The sequence below is a fragment of the Leopardus geoffroyi genome, chromosome B2 (assembly GCF_018350155.1).
Source record: "Leopardus geoffroyi isolate Oge1 chromosome B2, O.geoffroyi_Oge1_pat1.0, whole genome shotgun sequence".
Taxonomy (NCBI): domain Eukaryota; kingdom Metazoa; phylum Chordata; class Mammalia; order Carnivora; family Felidae; genus Leopardus; species Leopardus geoffroyi.
The window spans coordinates 33,305,997-33,323,008 of record NC_059332.1 but is presented as its reverse complement, the minus strand read 5'-3'; positions in this window follow the sequence as shown (position 1 = coordinate 33,323,008).

Here is a 17,012-nt window from a genome sequence, read left to right as displayed (position 1 = left end):
TAGTGCAAGGTCTTTTGTTAAATTTATTCCCATTTTTTTGTGATATTTTAATATTTTTTAAATTTGAGAGAGAGAGAGAAAGAATGTGGAACTCGACATGGGGCTTCATCCCATGACCCTGGGATCATAACCTGAGCCATAATCAAGAATCAGGTGCTCAACCAACTGAGCCACCCAAGCACCTCTCTATATAGATTTTATATAAGTGGAATTATGTATTATATATTTTTTATTTTTTAAAGTTTATTTATTTTGAGAGAGAGAGAGCATGAACAGGGGAGGGGCAGAGAGAGAGGGAGAGAAAGGATCCCAGAAAGTCTCCATGTGGCCAGAGCAGAGCTCAACACAAGGCTCGAACCCATGAAAATGAGATCATGACCTGAGCCGAAATCAACAGTTGGATGCTTAACTGATGGAGCCACCCAGGCGCCCCTAGTCTAGTTACCATATGTCACCATACAAAATTGTTACAATATGATTGACTGTATTTCTTATGCTGTACCTTACATCCCCATTACTCATTTTAAAATTGGAAGTCTGGGGGTGCTTGGCTGGCTCAGTCAGTAGAGCGTGCAACTCTTGTTCTCAGGGTTGTAAATTCAAGCCCCACGTTGGATGTAGAGATTACTTAAAAATAAAACCCTAAAAAAATAACGATTATAAAATTAAATTAAATTAAAAAAAATAAAATTGGAAGTCTGTACCTCTTAATTCCCTTTAGCTATTTCTGCCCATTTCCCTCTATCTTCTCCTCTAGGATCCCTATAATGCCGATGTCAGCGCACTCGATGTTTGTTGTCCCAGAGGTCCCTTACAATAAATATCCTCATGTTTTAAAATTCTTTTTTCTTGGGGCATCTGGGTGGTTCAGTCGGTTAAGTGTACAACTTCGGCTCAGGTCATGATCTCACGGTTCATGACTTCAAGCCCCACATCAGGTTACCTGCTGTCAGTGCAGAGCCTGCTTTGGATCCTCCATCTCCCTCTCTCTATGCTCCTCCCCTTGCTTGCATTCTCTCTCTCTCAAAAATAAACACTTAAAACAGTAAAGTAAAATTCTTGCTTCCTTTCGCTCTTCAGCTTGGGTGATTACTGCTACCCTGTCTCCAGATCCATTCTTCTGCACCCTCTAATCTTCTGTTGATTCCCTCCAGTATCTTTTTCTTTTTATAACTTTTTTTTAAGTTTATTTATTTTGAGACAGAGAGAAAGAGAGAGAGAGATTGAGGGAGGGGCAGAGAGGGAGAGAGAGAATCCCAAGGAGGTTCCACACTGTCAGCACAGAGTCTGATGCAGGGCATGAACCCATGAACCACGAGACCATGACCCAAGCCAAAATCAAGAGTCGAATACCCAACCAACTGAGCCACCCAGGTGCCCCGCCCCAGTGTATATTTCAGTTCAGTTATTGTATGCTTCAGCTCTGAATGGTTCTTTTTTATATTTTCTTTTTTTTCCTTATTTATTTATTTAAATTATTTTTTTAGTTTACATCCACGTTAGCATATAATGCAATAATGATTTCAGGACTAGATTCCAGTGATTCATCCCCTATGTATAACACTCAGTGCTCATCCCAAGTGTCCCGCTTAATGCCCCTTACCCATTTAGCCCATTCCACCACCCACATTCCTCCAGTAACCCTTAGTTTGTTCTCTGTATTTAAGAGTCTCTTGTGCTTTGTCCCCCTCCCTGTTTCTATATTTTTTTGCTTTCCTTCCCTTCTGTTCATTTGTTTTGTATCTTAAATTCCACACATAAGTGGAGTCATATGATGTTTGTCTTTCTCTGACTGACTAGTTTTTTTTATATTTTCTGTCTCTTCGTTGAAGTTCTCACTGTTCATCTACTTCTCTCCTGAGTTTGGCGAGCATTTATGACCATTAGTTTGAACTCTATCAGGTAGATTGTTCATCTTTTCATTTAGTTCTTTTTCTGAAGTTTTATCGTGTTCTTTTGTTTGGAGCATAGTCCTCTGTCTCTCCATTTTGCATGACTCTCTGTGTTTGTGTGTATGTATTAGGCCAATCAGCTATGTCTCTTGGTCTTGAAGGAGTGGCCTTATGTAGAAGGCATCCTGTGGGGCTCAGAAGTTCAGTCCGTCCTGGTCACCAGAACCAGGTGCTCTGGCTCATGAGGCTGGCCCCCCATTGGCTGGCTGTGATGCCTGGATGCTGGTGCTGGAGTGAGCTGGTGGGTGGGGCTGGCCCCCTACTCCCCACAGAAGCCAGTCCCGCCTGAAGCTGTGGAATACTTAGCAGGGTGAGAGGTACTAGCAAGGTAGATAGAGAAATTGTGCCTACCAGTGCCAATCCAGCTAGGTAGAAAGAGAGTAAGAAAAATGGTGCCTGCCAGTGCTTCCATTCCCAGAGAAAGTTCCTACCGATCCTTGCCCCTCTGGCGCATGCCCTAAAATTAGTCAATAAGTTTCCTTCTCATACGGCCCAGACACTTTTCGAACTGCTGGGTTCACAATGATTAAGTTTGTGCACGTGACCTTTAAGGGCAGAGTCTTGGTTTCCTAAGGCCCCCTGCTCTTCCAGAATTAAGCCCTGCTGATTTCCTGAGCCAGATATTATGTGGGCTCTTTCTGGTGCAGGTCTCCAGGAAGTGCTGCCTCACGTGGGGCTTGAACTCCTTGCTCCTCAGGGAGGACCTCTGCGTTGGTGATATCCCTCCTGTTTGTGGGTCCCTGTGCCCAGGCTGTGGGTCCTGACTAGACCACATCTCTGCCCCTCCTGCCTTTCGATGTGGCTTTTTCTTTATATCCCTAGCTGTGGAAGAGCTGTTCTGCTAGTCTACAGGTCATTCTCAGAAAGAGTTGCTCTACATGTAGCTGTAGCTTTGGTCCTGTCTGTGGGAGGACATGAGCTCAGTACTCCATTATCCTGTTCCTCCTCCTCCCTAGCTCATTTTATTTTATTATTGAGTGGCATTCCATTGAATGAATATGCCGCTATTTATTCACTCTCCTAGTGATGTATGTTTGGGCTACTTCCATTTTGAGGCTATTAAGAATAGGACTGCCACAAACATTCCTGTACAAATTTGTGTGTGTGTGTGTGTGTGTGTGTGTGTGTAAATTTGTTTTCACTTCTGTTGGATAAAATATCTAGGACTAGGCATGTTTTTAACTTAATAAGAATGTTCTAAATACTTCCTCAGTTTCATTGTACAACCACTATACAACAATTATTTGAGAGTCTCAGTCATTCCATATCCTAGCTAGTCAATATTTGCTGTTTTGAGTCGTCTTTATTTTACCTATTTGAGTGTGAACTTGTATCTCATTGTAGTTTTGTTGATGGTTACCTGATAACTAATGGTCTTAAGCACTTTTTTTATGTGCTTGCTGGACATTTTTATGTCTTATTTTGGGAAGCATCTGTTTAATTATATTTTCCATTTAAGTTTATTTATTTACTTAGAGAGAGAGAGAGAATGAGAGAGCGAGCAGGGGAGGGGCAGAGAGAGAGGGAGAGAGTCCCAGGCAGGGTCCACACTGTTTGTGCAGAGCCTGACTCGGGGCTAGAACTCATGAACCATGAGATCATGACCTGAGCTGAAGTCAGACACTTAACCAACTGATACATCCAGGTGCCCCAATTTGCATAAATTTAAAAACATATTTTGGATACCAATCATCTGTCACACATATATGTATTACAAATGTGTTTTCCAGGCTGGTCTGTTCGTTTTCTTAATGGTGTCTTTTGGTGAGCAGGCTATAACTAATTAATCAAGTTTTTCCTTTTATGGATTGTGCTTTTTGTGGCCTCTAAGAAATTTTTGCCTGCTTTGAGGTCATGAAAATATTCTCCTATACTTTCTTCTAGAAGTATTGAGAGTCTTGGTTTTATGTTTAGGTCTATGACCTCAAATAAATTTTTGTGTATGGAGTGGCATAGAGGTCGAGGTCCATTTTTAACCAACATTTTATGAAAATCTAGCCACATACTGTAAAATCCATTATTGAATATTTATATTCCCACTACCTACATTCTACCATTAACATTTTACTATGTTTTCTCACTTATTGCTATCCTTCCATCTGTTCATCCATATATCCATCCATTAATACATCTTCTTTTTCTTTCTTTCTTTTTCTTTTTTTTTAAGTAGGCTCCATGCCCAGTGTGGATCTCAGTGTGGGGCCTGAACTCATGACCCTGAGATTAAGACCTGAGCTGAGATCAAGAGTCACTTAACTCACATCAAGAGTCAACTTAGCCAACTGAGCCACCCAGGTGCCCTGTTTACATCTTATTTTTAAAATTCATTTCCAAATAAACTGCAGATAGTAGTACTTTGTCCCCACATCGCCTGTGTGGCTCAGTCAGTTAAGCATCTGACTTCAGCTCAGGTCATAATTTCACGGTTTATGGGTTTGAGCCCCACATCCGGCTCTGTGCTGACAGCTTAGAGCCTGGAGCTTGCTCCAGATTCTGTGTCTCCCTCTCTCTGTCTCTGTCCTTCCCTCGCTTGTGCTCTGTCTCTCTCTCAAAAGTAAATAAACATTAAAAAAAAAAGTGCTATATCTCCTAAATGTTTCAGCATGGATATTATTAGTTATAGCTCAATACTATTTCCACAGGTGAAAAACACAAATCCTAAGAATATGTTCACTGGGTTGTGAAAACAGGACTTGTGTAACCCAAACCTCTAAGAAATAGAATTTTACCATCATTCTAGAAAGTTCCCTCATTCTTCTTCCCAGTTAATCCCCATCATCCATACCCACAAAGCAACCATTGTTCTCTTTTGTTTGTTTTTTTTCCTCACCTTAGATTAGTCCTCCCCGTTCTAGGACTTCCTATAATGGGATTATACAGTATGACTCTTTTGTATGAGGCTTATTTTTACTGTTTCTGAGATTCGTCAATGTTGATGTATCTATCAATAATGCATTCCTGTTTGTGGATGAATAATATTCTATCGTATAGTTACACCTTGATTTGTTTACCCACCCTTCTATTGATGGTTGCCAACATCCTTCTGGGATGTCGCTAACTTTTTTTTTATATAGATTTTTTTTAACGTTTATTTATTATTATTGAGAGACAGAGAGAGACAGAGCATGAACATGGGAGGGGCAGAGAGAGGAGGAGACACAGAAATCTGAAGCAGGCTCCAGGCTCTGAGCTGTCAGCACAGAGCCTGATGCAGGGCTCAAACTCACAAACCGCAAGAAGTCGGGGCTTGAACTCACAAGCTGAAGGTGGATGCTTAACCGACTGAGCCACCCAGGTGCCCCTGGCTTTATGGACATTCTTATACAAATTTTCGGGGACTATATATTTTCATTTCCCTTGGGTAAATACCTAGAAGTGGAATTGTTGGGTCATGTGGTAGGTATATTTCTCACTTTTTGAGAAATTTTCATGCAGTTTTCACAAGTGGTTGTACCATTTTACGTTTCCACCAACCATGGATAAGAGTTGCAGTTGCTCTACATTCTCCCAACAACACATGTTGTCAGTCTTTTTCATTTAACTATTTCAAAATTTAGCCATGCTGGTATATTTCATGTGGTTTTCCTTTGCACTTCCCTGACAACTAATGATGTTGAACACTTAAAAGAATTTTTTTTTAAATGTTTATTTTTTGCGGGGGGAGGAGCAGAAGAGAGGGGGACACAGAATCTGAAGCAGGCTACAGGCTCTGAGCTCTCAGCAAAGCCTGATGCTGTGCTCGAACTCATGAAACCCGAGATCATGACCTGAGCTGAGGTCAGACGCTTAACTGAACCACTCAGGTGCCCCTGAATACTTTTTTAAGGTGCTTATTGGCCATTCCTTACATCTTTTTTTAAATGAAATATCTGTTAAACCTTTTGCCCAATTAAAAAAAAAATTAAACTTTAAAAGCTTTTAAAATGATACTTCCCACAAAGCTGGAAAAAAATAAAATTGAACATTCAAGAAATTAATCTTTTGGGGCACCTGGGTGGCTCAGTCACTGGAGCGTCCGACTCTTGATTTCGTCTCAGGTCATGATCTCATGGAATGGAGCCCTGCATAGGGCTCTGTGCTGGCAGTGTAGAGCCTGCTTGGTATTCTCTCTCCCTTCGCTCTCTGTCCCTCCCTCTCTCTCTGTCTCTCTATCTCAAAAATAAACAAATAAACATTAAAAAAATAAAACCTGTACATAAATGTTTATAGAAATGTACTAGAAATGTTCATTTCCAGTAGCCCCAAACTGGTAACAGTCTAGATGTCCTTCAATGAATGACAGGTTAGATAAATTCTGGTGTATCCATACCATGGAATGTTAGTTACTAAGCAATAAAGAGGAATAAACTATTGAAATAGGAAACAATATGGATGATCTCCAGAGAATTATGTTGAGTGAAAAAAGCCAATCCCAAAAGGTTACATATTATATGATTCCCTGTATATAACATTTATGAAATAACAAAATTGTAGAAATGGAGTATGTACCAATGGTTGCCAGGGGTTAAGAAGGATATTGGGTTGGAGGGAAGTAGGTGTGACCTATAAAGAGCAAGAGAGAGATCCTTATGGTGATAGAAATACTCTATATCTTAACTGTATCAATATCAATATCCTGGTGGTGATAGTGTTTTGCAATATTTTATTTTTAAGATACGGTTTTGCAGGGCGTCCATGTGTCTCAGTCAGTTAAGTGACTGACTCTTGATTTTGGATCAGGTCATGATCCCAGGGTGATGGGATCAAGCCTCAAGCCCCATGTCGGGCTCTGTGCTGAGCATAGAGCCTGCGTGAGATTCTCTCTCTCTCTCTCTCTCTCTCTCCCTCTCTCAAAAAAAAAAAAAAAAGATGTAGTTTTGCAAGATGTTGATGTTACCATTAGGAGAAATTGGATAAAAGTACAGTCTCTCTGTACTATTTTTTTCTTTACAACATACACATTTACAAATATCTCAAAATTAAAAGATTAATTTTTTAATGTTTATTTTTTGAGAGAGAGAGAGAGAATATGCATGTGCCGATCAGCACAGAGCCCAGTGCAGGGCTGGGTCCCACGACCCTGGGATCATGACCTGAGCCAAAATCAAGTGTCAGACTTAATGGACTTAGCCCCCCAGGTGCCCCTATGTACAGGTTTTTGAATAAACATAAATCTGCATTTCTCTGAAATAAATGCCCAGGAGTTACAATTGCTGGTTTGTATATGGTTGTTGCATGTTTAATTTTTTAAGAAACTGTCCAGCTGTTTTCCAGAGAATATGGTAAAATGTACCAAATTACATCCCTACCAGCAACATATGAGTGATTCAGTTTCTCTGCGTGTTTGCCAGCATTTAATATTAATCCTATTTTTAATTTTAGCCATTCTCTTGGTGAGGAGCGAGATTTCATTTGGTTTTAATATGCATTTCCCTAATGGATAGTGGTGCTGAATGTCTTGTCATGTATTTATTTACCATTTGTATACCCCTTTGGTGAAATGTCTGTTCATGTCTTTTGCCCATTTTCTAATTAAATTGTATGGGTTTTGAAAAAAAATTGTAATGTTTATTTTTGAGAGGGAGAGAAAGCATGAGTAGGGGAGAGGCAGAGAGAGAAGGGGACAGAGGATACAAAGTGGGCTCCCCAATGACAGGAGAGAACCCTATGTGAGGCTGAAACTCACGAAAAGTAAGATCGTGACCTGAGCTGAAGACAGATGCTCAACTGACTGAGCCACCCAGGCGCCCCAAATTGTGTGTGTGGGGGGGGGTGTTAGTTTTTTTAATGTTTTTTATTTATTTTTGAGAGAGACAGAGCATGAGCTGGGAGAGAGACAGAGCATGAGAGAGAGAGAGGGAGACACACAATGTGAAGCAGGCTCCAGACTCTGAGTTGTCAGCACAGAGCCCAGTGTGAGGCTTGAACTCACGAACTGTGAGATCATGACCCGAGCTGAAGTCGGATGCCTAACCAACTCAGTCATCCAGGTGCCCCATTGTGTGTTTTTTTAATCACTATGTTTTGAGAACTCTTTATTGTAGATACTAGTCCTCTGTCATACATGTGATATACAAACATTTTCTTCCAGTCTGTAGCTTGTCTTTTCATACTCTTAATAGGGTCTTTCACAGAGCAAAATACTTAAATTTTAATGAAGTCTGATTTACCATTTTAAAAAAAATTAAAAAAAAATTTTTTTTTTAACGCTTATTTATTTTTGAGACAGAGAGAGACAGAGCATGAACAGGGGAGGAGCAGAGAGAGAGAGGGAGACACAGAATCTGAAACAGGCTCCAGGATCTGAGCTGTCAGCACAGAGCCCGACGTGGTGCTCAAACTCACGGACCGTGAGATCGTGACCTGAGCCGAAGTCGGATGCTTAACCGACCAAGCCACCCAGGTGCCCCGCCATTTTTAAAAATTTTATAGATCATATTTTTCTTGTCAAATCTAAGAAGTCTGCCTAGCACTAGATCTGAAGATTTTGCCATATGTTTTTTTCCTGTAAGTTTTATAGTTTTTTATATTTTACATTTTTTTTAAGTAGCCTCTATGCCCATGGGATCAACAGTCAGATGCTCTACTGACTGAGCCAGCCAGGTGCCCCTATGTCTTACATTTGAATCCATGATCTACTTTGAATTAATTTTAAAAAATATTTAAAAATGTTTATTTATTTTTGAGAGAGAGAGAGAGTCAGAGTGCAAGCGGGGGACAGCAGAGAGACAGGGAGACACAGAATCTGAAGCAGGCTCCATGTTCTGAGCTGTCAGCACAGAGCCTGATGCGGGGCTCATGACCTGAGATCATGACCTGAGCTGAAGTCCGACACTTAACCAACTGAGCCAACCAGGCGCCCCGACTTTGAATTAATTTTTGTATGAAATTTAGGTTGAGTTTCTTTTTTATTTGTTATGGATTATTCTAGCATCATTTGTTGGAAAATCTATATTTTTTCCCAGTTTTAAATTAGGTTATGTGTCTTTATTATTACTGAGTTGTAGTAGTTACTAATATATCCTGGATACTATCCTTTTGTCAGATATGTTTTATAAATATTTTCTTCACATTGATGACTTATCTATTAATTGTCTTAATGATGTCTTTTGATGAGTAGAAATTTTTAGTTTTGATGAAGTCTAACTTATCAATTTCCTTTCATGGTTATTGCTTTTTTTTAAGTTTACCTTTTGAGTAATGAAGATATTTTATGTTTTGCACAAGTCTTTTTGGGTTTTGCTTTTATGTTAATGTCTACAATCCGTCTTGAATTAATCTTTGCATATGGTGTGAGGTAAGAGTTACAGTTCATTTTTTTCACATGAATATCCATTTATTCCAGCACCACTTGTTAAAACATCTGTCCTTTCTCCACTGAATTGCTCAGGTGTCTTTGCTGAAAATCAAATAATCATATAAGTGTGGGTTTATTTTTGGGTTCTCTATTTTCTTCCATTTATTTATTAGTGTGTCTTTACACTGTTATTCCACAATCCTGATTACTGTCATTTTACAGTAAGTATTAAAATTTGGTAATATCAATGCTGTTTCTGTTCTTTTTTCAGATTTTTTTTGCTATTCTACATCCTTTTTGTTTCCATGTATGTTTTAGAATTACTATACCTACTTTTTCCAAATAATCTGATAATTTTTTTTTAAAATAGAAATTGCACTGAATATATATATCAACTTAGGGATAATGGATTCTTTTCAATATTGAGTTTCCTAATCCATAAACATGATACATTCCCTTCATTCATTTAGGTCCTCTTTAATTTCTCTCAGCAATATTTGCAGTTTTCAGTATACAGGACTTACACGATTTTTGTTAGGTTTATTTTTAGATATTTGACTTAAAAATTTTTTTTTAATGTTTATTTATTTTGAGAGAGAGAGAGATAGTGTGGGCAGGAGAGGGGCAGAGAGAGGGAGACACAGAATATGAAGAAAGCTCCAGGCTCTGAGCAGTCGCACAGAGCCTGATGTGGGACTTCAACTCCCAAATGTGGGATCATGAGCTGAGCCAAAATCAGCTGCTTAAATGACTGAGCCACCCAGGTGCCCCTAGATATTTGACATTTTTGATGCTATTGTAAATGGTATTTTGTTTAAATTTCATTTTCCAATTGTTTGTTGCTTGTTATACAATAAGCCAACTTTTTATGTATTGATCTTGATTCCTTTCGTTTTGCTAATTTCACTTATTAGTGCTAGTATTTTGGGTGTAGCCTTGTTTTTAGATTTTCTTACATATACACTCATGTTGTCTATGAATAGTGATGGTTTTATTTCCTTCCCAATCTTATGCCTTATTTTTCATTTTTTATTTCACTAAGTTCTCTAGTATAATATTTACTAGTAGTGGTGGGAAGGTATTCTTGCCCTGTTTCTTATCTTAGTGGGGAAGGATTTATCTTACCTTTTACCTTTAAGTATAGTGTTAGTTATTGTTGAGAGATATCCTTTAACAGGTTGAGAAGTTTCACTTTTTAAAAAAAAATTTATTTTTATTTTTTTTATTTTATATTTATTTTTTTAAGATTTTATTTTATTTATTTATTTTTTTTTAATTTTTTTTTCAACGTTTATTTATTTTTGGGACAGAGAGAGACAGAGCATGAACGGGGGAGGGGCAGAGAGAGAGGGAGACACAGAATCAGAAACAGGCTCCAGGCTCTGAGCCATCAGCCCAGAGCCCGACGCGGGGCTCGAACTCACGGACCGCGAGATCGTGACCTGGCTGAAGTCGGACGCTTAACCAACTGTGCCACCCAGGCGCCCCTTAAGATTTTATTTTTAAGTAATCTCTACATGCAACATGGGGCTTCAACTTAGAACCCTGGGATCAAGAATCACACGTTCCGCCAACTGAACCAGCAGGGCACCCCCCCCCCCCACCAAGTTCACTTTTATTCCTAGTTTGCTAACCATTTTTATTATGAAATAATTTTATTAAACATTTTTTATAAAATACTTTTCCTGGATCAAGATGATCATATAGTTATTCTCTTTTAGTCTGTTCATGAGGTTTATGTCATTGTTTGATCTTTGTAAAGTTAAGCTAACCTTGCATTCTTGTGTGGATTCTTTTTTTTTTTTTTTTTTTTAAGTTTATTTTGAGAGAGATCAAAGCACGAGTAGGAGTGGGGCAGAAAGAGAGGAGAGGTAGAGAATCCCAAGCAGGCTCCACACTGCTAGTGCAGAACCCCATACAGGGCTCAAATCCACAAAGCCCGGAGATCATGACCTGAGGCAAAACCACCCAGGCGCCCATAGGTAGATTGTATTTACTGATATTTTTGTTCAGGATTGGGTTTTTTTTTTGTATGCATATTCGTAAGGAATATAGGCCTGTAACTCTTATCTTGTAATGTCTTTTTTTTTTTTTTTTTTAACGTTTATTTATTTTGGAGACAGAGAGAGACAGAGCATGAACAGGGGAGGGGCAGAGAGAGGGAGACACAGAATCTGAAACAGGCTCCAGGCTCTGAGCTGTCAGCCGACGTGGGGCTAGAACTCACGGACCGCGAGATCATGACCTGAGCTGAAGTCGGACGCTTAACCGACTGAGCCACCCAGGCGCCCCGTATCTTGTAATGTCTTTATCAGATTTTGGAATCAGGGTTATCTTTGCCTTATAAGACAAATTGGGAAGTACTCTTACGTCTTCTATTTTCTGAATGTTTGTGTAGGATTAGTATTACTTCTTTGGATATTTGATAGATTTCACCAAAATACCACCTGACACTGGAGTTTTCTTTGTAGGGAGACTTTTTTTTTTAAATAGACTTTTTGTTTTAGAATAGTTTTAGATCTACAGAAAAGTTGTGAAGGTAACTGAGTTCCTAACCCCACCCAGATCCTATTGCTGACATCTTACACTAATATGGTAACGTTTGTCACCAATGTCAATCTTTGTCACCAATGTCAATACATTTTTATTAACTAAAGTGTGAGAAGGCTTTCAACAAATTCAATTTGTTACATAGATAAGGATGTTCAAATTTTTTATTTTGTTATTTTTGGTAAATTGTTTTTCTAGGAATTTGTCTATTTCACCTACTTGTTGACATTGTTGGCTTAAAGTTTTTCATTATATTCCCTTATTACTTTTTTGCTGTCTAAAGATCTATTGTGCCCCCGTTTTTCATTAATAATATTGGTAATTTGCTTTTTCCTCTTTTTTTCCTTTATCAGTCTTGCTCATGATTTATGAATTTTATTAGTGTTTTCAAAGAACAAACTTTTGGCTTTGTTAATTTTCTCTATTGTTTGTTTTCTATTTCATTGATTTCTTCTCTATTCTACTTACATTGGGTTTAATTTACTTTTTTTTTTTCTAACTTTTTAAAGTAGGAACTTAGATCATTGATGATTTTAAGTTTATTTATTTATTTTGAAAGAGAGAGAGAGAGAGAGAGAGAGCGAGTGGTCATGAGAGAGAGGGAGATAGAGGATTCTGAAGCAGGCTGTGTGCTGACAGCAGAGAGCCCGATGTGGGGCTGGAACTCACAAACTGTGAGATCATGACCTGAGCCAAAATCAAGAGTCCCACACTTAACCCACTGAGCCACCAAGTCACCCTAGATTTTGATCTTTTTTTTTATGTTTATTTATTTTGAGAGACAGAGAGAGACGGAGCTCGAGGGTGGGGTGGTGCAGAGAGAGAGAGAGGGAGACACAGAATCCAAAGCAGGCTCCAGTCTCTGAGCTGTCAGCACAGAGTCCGACACGGGGCTCAAACTCACAGACAGCGAGACCATGACCTGAGCCAAAGTCGGACACTTAACCAACTGAGCCACCCAGGCACCCTGGATTCTTTTTTTCTTTAACGTTTATTTTTTGAGGGAGAGAAAACGTTTATTTTTGAGGGGCAGAGAGAGACAGAGACTGTCAAGCAGGCTCCATGCCCAGCACAAAAAGCCTGATGTGGGGCTCGATCCCATGATCTGTGAAATCGTGACCTGAGCCGAAATCAAGACCTGTAGCTTTACCTACAGAACCACCCAGGTGCCTCAACTCCAAGATTCTTAACCCACAGAAATCATGAGAAGTGATTCATGTTTTAAGTCACTACGTTTTGAGATTTGTTATGCATCAATGGGTAAGTACTACAACAGCAGGGATCAGAAACACTAGGTGCTCCTGGGGGACTTGATGGGATGGACAAGGTAGTCCTGGGAGGTGGACAGAGTGAATGGCATGTTAAGGACGCAGGATGGAGCAAGGAACCTGTGAAAACCAATTTTCTGTATTTTGTCATTCCATTCAGGATTAACCCTAAAAAGTTACTATGGATGATCTCCTGTGGGATCAGGAGAATGCTATGTGATCTTCATTCAAAGGGCAGATTTTGGGTGTGTCGTTAGAGGGGGGGTGTTCCTACAGACAAGTGAGTCTCATTCCATACTGAGCAAGTAATTAAGCTCTGTACTCAAGATCAGGTTTTGGAAGAGCAGGGGTTGTTCTTTCATTAACAAAATTGTTTTGAGGTGTGTTCTATGTCAGGCCCTGAGATAACTGCAGAGTGAAATAAACAAGGATAAGTGAAACATAGACTGCCTTCAAGAAGTTTAAAATGTGAGATTGGCAAGAAAACTGTGACAATACTGTACCATGTGACAATGTGATAAAGCAGGACAAACTCAGGCCAGAGGTAGCCTTTTTTTTTTTTTTTAAAGTAGGCTTCATGCCCAGCTCGGGGCCCTATGTGGTGGGGCTTGAACTCACAACCCTGAGATCAAGACCTGGGCTGAGATCAAGAGTCAGACACCTAACTGACTAAGCCACCCTGGCACCCCTGGAGGAGGTAACTTTTAATTCGTTTATTTATTTATTTATTGTTTACATCTTTTTATGTTTATTTTTGAGACGGAGAGAAAGAGAGCATGAGTGGGGTAGGGGGAGAGTGAGAGGGAGACACAGAATCTGAAGCAGGCTCCAGGCTCTGAGCTGTCAGCACAGAGCCTGACATGGGGCTTGAAACCACCAACTGTGAGATCATGACCTAAGCTGAAGTCGGATGCTTAACTAACTGAGCCACCCAGGTGCCCCTTAATTCAAGTTTTTAAAAATATTTATTTATTTTGAGAGGGAGAGAGAGACGGTGGGGTAGAGAGAGAGGGTGAGAGAGAATCCCAAGCATGTTCTGTGCTGTCAGGGTAGAGCCTGATGTGGGGCTTGATCACATGAACTATGAGATTATGACCTGAGCTGAAATCAAGAGCCCCTCAATTTGAGTTTTGAAGGATAAATATAATTTGGCTTTCTCTGGGTTGGTGGGGAGAAACAATGAAGTGAGGGTCTTGGAAGAAAAGCCTTCTAGACATCAGGGAAGCATGTTCAAAGACTTGGATGATGCCCTAGAGGTTCAAGAAACTGTAAGTAGGTTTTTTTTTTTTTAATTTTTAAAATGTTTTTTATTTATTTTTGAGGGAGAGAGAGAGAACAAGCAGGGGAGAGGCAAAGAGAGAGGGAGACACAAAATCTGAAGCAGGCTCCAGGCTCTGAACTGTCAGCACAACTAGGGGCTCGAACTCACGAATGGTGAGATCATGACCTGAGCTGAAGTCAGACACTTCAACCCACTGAGCCACCTAGGTGCCCCCATACTAGTTCTTTCTCGTAGCACTTTTGGAGAAGTATTTAACTGGAATAATATAATAATAATTTTTTAATGAATTTAAATCTGGTCTTACTGCTATCTTCCAGGAAAGGGTGGGATCCTTTGATTGAAAGTAAAAAGTAATTACAAAGGAAAAGTAATTACTACAAAAGCAAGAAACCTGGAGTGGTCCTGTGGGTTCTTGCAACTACACAGGCCCGTAAGCTGGGGAAGGAATTAGAAACAACAGAAAAACCGCATCCACCTACTTAATCAACATTTACTGAGCTCTTATTTTGGACAAGGCCTTGTGCTAGAAGGTGGAGACATGCAGGTAGATGACACAGGGCCTGCCCGTGAGGAGTTTACAATCTAACTTGCTTATTACCTTCACTCTGGTGTACTGAGACCAGGAATGTCATTTGCATTTCTGCTCTCAACCTTAAGAAAACAGCAGATAGTACAGTGTGGCTGTATAGCTGCTGGATTGATTACACTCATAGACTTTTCTGCAAAGGCTTTGGCAACAGGCAGCAAGAGCCACAAAGATATTCCTACCCCTTGATGTGCCTCTGGGAATTTATCTTGAGGAAATACTTGAGATAGGGTTAAGAATTTATGTTCATGGACATTCATTGCTGTTCTAATGAAACAGGGGACATAACCTAAACTTCTAACAATGGGGAAAAGATAAAATAATTGATGGTGTATCCCTATGATGGACTATTAGGTAGTAATTAGAAGTGTTATTAAAAAAAAAAGTAATAACATGAGGGAAAAGACCGGGGGTGGAGGTGGGGGGTGGGGGAGAGGGCTACAAATCTCTACTGAATGTGCTCAGAGATACGTGATTTAACTTTGTATGCCCTCTGTATTTTTCAAATTTTTGACAAACACGTTAGAGGATTTCTACAGTCAGAACTTGTTTTCTTTCTTCCTTCCTTTCAGAGATGTAATGGCAGAAGAGAAAGCTATAAAGACAACCAAAATGACCAAGATTTTGGGAATTGTATTGCATGTGGATTGACTCAAATTAACTGAAACTCCACATTTTACGTGTCAAGCATTGAGTGAAGTATCAGTAATACTAATTGCAATGTATTAAGTTACTACCATGTGCCAAATAGAGGGGTAAATAAATGATGTAATTGAGATCCCAACCCAGGTTTGGTTTAGAATCTGGTTTTTTTTTGTGCCAAATACAAGAAAGTTAAAGAGGGGAAATAAACAATTCATAGACAAATATTGCACATTCAGGGAACAGGCATCGTATTATGTTTGGTCTGGGCTGCTGAGAATATCCACAGGTTATATACATTTTTCCTTGCTCTACAGCGTGTGGGTATATATTTTCCCCTGGAGAATATATGTGTTTGACATCCACACTATAGAGTCCTCGTTTATTGCCAGGAACGATGATGCCTTATGATTTGCATTATGTGTGTACGTACACACACACCCATCTTCCTTTTCTGGACCTTCTGTTTACCTTAAGAGAAAGCATTTGTTTTTGCACCAATCAAGGATTGAAAGATAAACATCTGTTAATGTCCCAGCCCCTGAGACTTCCACAGCTTCTGGATGTCAATTGAATGTGCACCCGCCACCCCCCACCCGCGTTGACGTGCAGTGCCTAATCCCAGATAATTTAGGTTGCACACTCCAGGGGGTTTAATCGCATCCCACTTTTTCCTCCAGACCTTCCCCTTCACCCCCTCCCAGATGAACGGACAAGGCCGAGATCGGGCGGCCTGACCTTGGGTCATCTTCGCCCGTGGAACTGCGGTGTGACCTTGGGCAAGTCCCCCGCTCTCCCTTCGCCAGGCCGCGTAGCTGGATAGCCGGATCTCCGCTCCAGCCGCTGCTCAGCCGAGCGGGGCGACCGTGCGTCCGCACCCCTTTCTCCCTGGACTTCCTCCGCGCACGCCCCACCTTCCTCACCCCTACGCTCCTGGCGTTGCGGCCGCCTCCATTCGCACGGCCCTTTCATTCCAGACGCTCGTTTACGCCGCGCGGACTGGGAGGGTGCGATTCCCGGACGCGGCCTGCGCTGCGAGCGCGCGGCCGTCCCGCAGGCCAGCGCGGCTTTACGCTGCTGACGCAGCGCGCCCAAGATGGCGGCGCGGTCGTCGTCGGGGGTGGCGGCGGCAGAGGGGGCGGCGGCCGTGGCGGCAGCGGCGACGGCAGCCGTGACGGCGGCGGCGGCGCAGGGCCTGGGCCGGGGGGAATGAGGCAGCCGTGGCGGGCCAGCGGCCGAGCCGTGTAGCGGAGAAGCGGCTTCCCCTCCCTGCTTCCCTTGGCCGAGCCGAGGACGCGCGCGCGCGTCCGTCCGGAGCGGGCTCCCCACCCTCGACTCCCGCGACCCGCTCCGCACCCCCACCCGGGCCCGGAGGATGATGAAGCTCAAGTCGAATCAGACTCGCACCTATGACGGCGACGGCTACAAGAAGCGGGCCGCGTGCCTGTGTTTCCGC